The sequence below is a fragment of the Otolemur garnettii genome, unplaced genomic scaffold (genome assembly GCF_000181295.1).
Source record: "Otolemur garnettii isolate 467f Iridium unplaced genomic scaffold, OtoGar3 scaffold00108, whole genome shotgun sequence".
Classification (NCBI taxonomy): Eukaryota; Metazoa; Chordata; class Mammalia; order Primates; family Galagidae; genus Otolemur; species Otolemur garnettii.
Window position 1 is genome coordinate 1,129,438 of NW_003852503.1, and position 7,388 is coordinate 1,136,825.

Consider the following 7,388-nt stretch of genomic DNA (forward strand, 5'->3'; position numbering starts at 1 on the left):
TGTCATTTTTATTTATTTCCAAATATCTTCTCTTTTGCTGATTCATGCTAATCAAATCTCCACAGATTCTACCTCTGGGGTTCTGAAATATGTATTTGCTGTGATAAATCATTTTATCAAAATATGATCTGAGGTCATTGGCCATTAGAAACTTTAAAGGCATTGTCTTCAGCCATTATACTTCTTTAAATTGTAAAAGATGAAAGATGGTATATATCATCACGATATGTGCAGACGATAAACAACCCATAGTCCAGAGAAACCTCCCAAGTTATTACAACCCAGACAGAAAGGCCTACACCTGCATAGTGGATGCCTACCCTGAAGACAGACAACACAAATAGGTTGATGTTTAGCAGTGCAAGCTTTAAGTACTTAATGTAGCTTAAGAAAATTATTTGCATACTGCTTATATGTTTGGTATAACTCATGCACAAAATGGGGGCTCAGTTATTTACTATCATAATTCATTAAGTCCATTAAGTGAGTTTTTGATAAAGAAATTTGTTTGAGATTCTGCTAGAGAAATACAGTTTCTAGAATAGGATGGATAATAACCTCTATGAAAGCTTTGATTCTTGAGATTTATGAAACTGGAATGCCATGAATGGATCATGATACTTATTCCTAATCCTTGAATACATTCAGTGTTAAATTAGATGATGATCTACTTTAAAAGGCCCTAGAGAAGATTCTCTTTCTTGCTTTTAAGATAATATAGGAATATCCCAACAACCTCTAGCCACTCTCCAGCCTTGGTTCACATTTGGTTTCTTACAGTTTCTGGAGTATGTCACATTCTCTTAGCTATCTACATTTTTATTTATGCTTCCTTTTAGTTGAAATAGTCTGAATAAATCCTTCTCTTAATTGCCTGATGAAGTTTTATTTCTTCTAAGTCTCATTCAAAGATTACAATAGGGAAAATGTTCCCAACCCCTTGGAGTAGATTGGAACTTCTGCATACAAGCTTAAAAAACCACTTGTAATTTCTAACATAGTACTAGTTTAGACTGTGAGCTGGGCTATAAAGTAGCTGTTATGCCACAGCACACTGGTGTGTTATGAGGATCGTAGGTGTGCTGCAAAAATTGATAAAGATTATGAATTAAATAATTTTCATAAGAAGTTTGAAGCACTGTAAGTATACATATTTTTTGCTCTTTTTTTGGATCAACATAATTTAAGTATGCTATAAAAGTTTAACTGTAGGTTCAAACGTGCTGTGAGATTACAAGAAAAAAAGGTAGCAAAATGCTGAGCGAGAGGATGGAACAACTTAAACATACTGTCCTTTGTGTCCCCCGTGGGCAGGGCGAACCCCTCAGTCTGGTCTCAGAACCACCTTGGAAGCTGGGCTGCATCACAACTCAGCATGCACAGCTGTAACCTTTCAGTTTATGTCTCTCCAACATCTGGACAGCAAGTACTCCCCTGAGCAGTTCTGATGGCTGTGCTACAAAGTATGCCATGATTTAAATATGCCGGGTACCCAGCAATATGGAGCGAATATTCCCTAAAGATTTCCATTGCTCAGGGAAACTAGCTCTTAAGAAAAGAAGCAATTATAGATGACATTTCCCCTGTGGTCTAAATTTTTCCTGCTTTTTTTTTTTTTTTTTTTTTTGCAAGCGATACTCTCTTCCAATCCTAAGCTTATCATTTAGCAATAAAGTTTTGTGTACAGACAGCACCTGGGGATTCTGTCAAAATATAAAATCTGATCCAGCAAATCTGAGTTGGGTTTGAGATTCTACATTTCTTACAAGTTCACAGGCAATGCTGTTGGTTCACGTTCTACACGGTTATTGGTAGATTTTAGAGCACCAGGCATATCCTGAACAGTTATCTTTCTGTTAATAGGACCAGAAATTCTTGCATAATGAATTGAACCACTTATTCCTTTGTACAAAAATACATATAATTTATTTTATATGGAAGTAGGCATTATACTTAACCCGGTTCAAAAGTAAAATCTATAATTAGATTTTAGAAGTAATGGGGTAACATTTCAGAGCAGTGATGTAGTATTTGCCTTTTTGGCATCCTTAACAATATTATTTTGTTTATTAATTTGAAAATTTACAGGAAATGTTTTATTTATTTTATGTTATATTCTTATGTTCCATGTTACTTCTTATTTCTTATAAAGTTTTATATTTTTTCCTCAAAGTAGAAATAATTGGATATAGTCTTAGCAGTTTACATCAAAGTAAATGTGGACATTCATCAAAGTAGCTTTTATAAAGTAGGGATAAACATATCAGGCTAAATTAACATCTCCAAAGATGAAGAAGTGTGATTTCAAAGTTGTAAAATGAACTGATGTCATGTAACATTCCATGTGTCATTGTTCTTGCAAAATTTGTAAATGATTACAAAAACAAAGATTAAGGGATTGGTTGTAAATAATAATGCAATGCGCGTTCACAGAAATCCTTCCATTTATAAAAAAGAGAATCCCATCCTAATTTTCCCTCCCCAAGAAAATTTCTCACAATTGCAAGGTAGACTACATTCCAGCTACAAATGCAAAATCATTATAAAATAATACCTTAATTTGTAGGTTATCAATTCAATATGTTCCATAAGTCAATTCCTGAAGTTGAAACTACTCCCTTAGCAGTGTTACTTTCATGCTTAGACTAGAGCCTGTTTTAATGCCATCAGCGAAGCTGACGTGTACATGTATTGCTGCGTTGTGAAATGAAGTAGAGATCCTGGTACAAATATCCCTGTGGAAATTGTTTACTTTGGGCGGCACCTGTGGCTCAGTGGGTAGGGCGCAGGCCCCATATACCAAGGGTGTAACGTTCAAACCCAGCCCTGGCCAAACTGCATCAAAAAATTGGCCAGGCGTTGGGGCCCACATCTGTGGTCATGGCTGGTCGGGAAGCTGCTGCCAAGAGAATCGCGTAAGCCCAAGAGCTGGAGGTTGCTGTGAGCTGTGATGCCACTACCATAAAGTGACACATAGTGAAACTGTCTCTCTAAAAAAAGAAATATTTACTTTATCTAACAGTGTCTGTTGAACCTATGGTTAAAAACAAAAAGACTATTCTTCTTAGAGGCTGAATTCCCTAAAGTACAATTTCGGTGTTTGTCCATAACCTGAAGTTAGGTCTCTTTCAGTGGTTTCTATTTTTGCCCTGTTTTGAGACCCCTGAGACGCTGTTTCCAAGCTTTCTTTCTCTTTTAAGTTAATTTCACTAAACCCATTTGCTGTCCCATTTTGTTCTTCATTTATTTCTTCATTTTCAGGGGAAGCAGGAATATTATATATTATTAAATAATATATATACAAGAAATACATATTTATATAATATATTGATACCAGAATTCACTCTCCAGTAGCTTCTTGTTTTTGGTGATTCGAAGAATGAATCCACAGATCACAGATCAGTGATAAGACAGGATTTATTTATAGAAAAGAATACAGAAGCACCAGAGCTCCTGGCAGAGAAAACCCAAGTCGGGATAGAAAAGCTCTATCTTGTCTGTCTGTCTCTAGGCTCTTTGTCTAGCAGTATAGATAGTGGCATGGGGCCCTCGGTAGTTACATTTAGCTCTGGGACATCATGTCTGGGACATGTCTGGGTCATGTCTGGGACAATATGTCTGGGACATGTCTGGCCCTCGGTAGTTACATTTAGCAGGGCTTGGTAGTTACATTTAGTGTGTCTGGGACATCATGTCTAGGACATCATGTCTGGGTCGTGTCTGGGTTGTGTCTGGGTTGCAAATGAATGGTACAATCCCTTTCATTCCCAGGCCTAGGAAATGGGGTCCCCCTGCCCATCCTCCAGCCTGCTGGTTCTGCTGTTCGCTGCCACCGCACCAACATCACCAAGGTGCAGGCAGTAGGTCCACTCCCCCCAACTCCACACGCTGGCTGGGATGCCACTTGTCCTGTATCAATATTATATATAAAATATAATAAATACATAATAAATAATATATTGTTTCAGCATATAAGGTGCTTGTAAACAATAGAGTTTGCAGTAGTTCAGAGTGCACCAAAGGCAGTGCAGCTCATCTGCCTTTCACAGAGCTTGGTAAGCTGCATCTATTGACATTATGTTAATAAGATAAAAGTCATGCATGCTAACTCATTGAAGCATAAAGTTTTACCATAAATTCTTCTTAAGTATTATATATCCATAATTGTCTGAAAACAGCATACAGGTCTGATTCATTTGATTATAAGCATAAACTCATGCTTCATGACATGGAGATTCCATAGCTTAATACCTTGTCTCCTAATTGGAGATAAATCTGCAATGCCAGCATGTAAGGGGCTTGGAAACAATCAAATTTGCAGTAGTTCAGAGCACACCAAAGGCAACGTAGCTCATCTCTTGCTTCAGTTTGTTGTCCTTTTTTATACCAGAATTTCACTCTTCAGTAGGTTCTTGGTCTTGCTGATTCAAAGATGAATATCAGTGGCAAGACAGGATTTGTTTACATAAAAGAATACAGAAGTGCCAGAGGCAGCGGCAGAGAGACAACTTGAGTCAGGAGAGGAAAGTGCTGTCTGTCTGTATGCATGCTCTTTATCTAGGGGTATATATAGTCGCATGGGGCCCTTAATAGTTACATTTAGCAGGGCTAGGTAGTTGCATTTAGCGTGTCTGGGACATGTCTGGAACAACATGTCTGGGTTGCAAACGAATGGCTATGGTCCCTTTCATTCCCAGGCCTAGGAAATGGGGACCCCCTGCCCACCCTCCAGGCTGCTGATTCCGCTGCCTGCTGCCACTGCACCAACATTGCCAAGACAGAGGCAGCCGGTCTGCACCCCCAGCTCCACAGCAGGCTGGAATGCCACTTGTCCTGTATCACTTTGTTATAAAGGAACAACAAAAATATTCATAATTCCTTTTGGTTCTTTTCTTCTTCTTTTTTTTTTTTTTTGTTTTCATCATTGAATGTTTTTTTTTCCTTTTATTAAGTCATATACACATAAAAATGCCATGAAGGCTATGTCAACCAGTTTGATGAAACTATTTCAGATTGTATATAGAACCAGCACACTGTACCCCATGACTGCATTAATGTACACAGCTGGGATTTAATAATAAAAAAAGTCATATACACGTAGATCATGAATACATTTACACCTTTGTGGGGTTCAATGTGTTGATTTTTTTGCACATATTGGAGCGCTTACATCTAACTAATTAACATAGCTATCTTTTCCTTTTCTTGATTGTAGATCTGTCATGAAATGATTATTTAACTGCAATAGTTTTACTGAACCAAGCTTGTTTTCTTGATGGAGAGTCTTTGACTTTCTGGAGGCAAAAGGCTTGGTGATAGGAATTGTAAAATTATTACTGATCTCCCCTGTTCAACAAAGAGTGAACTGTAACCCAGGCCCTTGAGAAAATGTTTTACATGGAAGAAGCCACTTTCCATCAAGAATAGTCTCTGAGGTTGCTCTTTTCTTGCTTATCCAACATCACTTTATGGTTCTTGCTATGCTGGCGTTTTTCTAACTAAACTATTTCTTTACCTAACTATGTTATTTGGATGAATTTACTTTTCACTTTCCTTGCTCTGAGTTATTTATGGTCTTTAACACAGAGTATGGACCCATGAAAACAGTCCAAGAGCAGGACATCTGAGAAGACCCCAATTAGGCCACCCACACAAATCACAGAAGTGACAACACTCAGGAAGCTTTTTGCTCAGACAGACAGATGCTTCTGGTCAAGGTGACAGAAGAAAAGAGATATTTTATCTCCTCATCTGGTCTGGAGAAAATCTTGTCATTTTTAACAATGTTTAAACATTCTGCATAGCCTAAGTCCACAAAATCACTCCCTGTCTCAGAGCAAGTTGGCAGCCCATCAAGACGAATCTCTCCCATTTAGAGACCTCCACAGCAACAGTCCCCTGGGGGAAGGGTGAGATTTCAACAAGATGCTTATTGACTTTTTAAGGTGCCAGGCCTCAGGCAATGCTTTGCCCTGGGTTCAGGGTTCTCCGCATCCACTTCTTTCCTGTTTCTGTTTTCCTTTGCCCATCCTCTGCAATCATTTCTTTAATTCAATTCCTAACCTACTTATAACTAGTACTTGAATATTGGTTTTAAGCTTATCCAATCATTATTACTAGCAATGCAAGCACATCAAGAAGTGACTCTTTGCCACATCCCACTTCTGACACCACTTGTCAGGGCCCATGACTGGCCAGGTCTTGGGCTGGCTTAGGTAGGTTTTGGATGTGGATTGCTAAGTTACCTTGCTCAGGTACAGTTTCTCTTAGGTGCCTGAGGACTATCTACTTTAGCTGGAGAGAGAGAGTGTCTTAGAGAGAGTGAAGCAATCTTCTTAGAATAGATAGATCTTAGTCTTTAGCAGAGCTTGGTAATCTTCAGCAGAGAGATGCCATGCTGTCGTTCTGCAGGCAGGAGAGGAGGCAGTCAGAGTAAGCGGGTCTGTGATAGAATGCTCATGCTTCCCAACTGCCTTCTCCTCCAGCCTAACATAAGGCTGATCTTGTGCCTCTCAACAGACAGGTGTAGAGACTGCCAATTCACCAATACTCTCATCTCCAGTGCTGAGTACGTCTCACGAGCTCTCTCATGCTTCTTAGGAGAACTAAATCCCTCTCCATGCCCTTTTCATCAAGGTGTTCCATTGGTGAGCTATACAGGTATTTCTTATGACTCTCACTCCTCCTAGCCATAGGTTATACGGGCTGCTACAACTCTTCTTCCCTTAAGTATTTCCATATGTACCTGCAATGCTTAATGTGTAGAAGGGAATTCTTAGGAGTGCTTAGCCTTAGACTAACCCACAAATACCTGGGCAGAGTATCAGTTGGAATAATATCATAGGTCCTGGTGCGAAACGTCCTAAGATAAACTGGGACCCTGAGGCAGTTGCTCAAACTAAATAAACGTTAACTTTTCATCTTTGAAATCAAAATGCTAAGAGTTTCTCTGGAGGAATACTGCAAATTATAGTGTGATCCACTGAAAGCACTGGACACTGTACTTACTATCTCATAAAATCTCAGTAATACATGTTATTCCTACCACCATCATTATCATGGTTGGTCTTATTATTTCTTGTATTATTACAGACAAAAAGTAAAACCAGAGCTCCTTTAAACCTCATGAGTCTTCTGATTTTATTCTTAATATTTTTCCAGGTACAGTCACTGCAATGTAGGTTCAAAACAAGAGAACTAGAGAGGAGATTTTGAGATCTGTCACATAGGAAAACATTACCTAACTTCCAAAATTGAAACACGAAACCTAAGAAGTTATATAACTGATCAACTCAAAGGCCTGATTTAATGTGGCAACATGACATTGATCTTATTCATGAACATAATTTCCTCCCCACAGTTTTTTTCAGGGCAAATTTGACATCCTT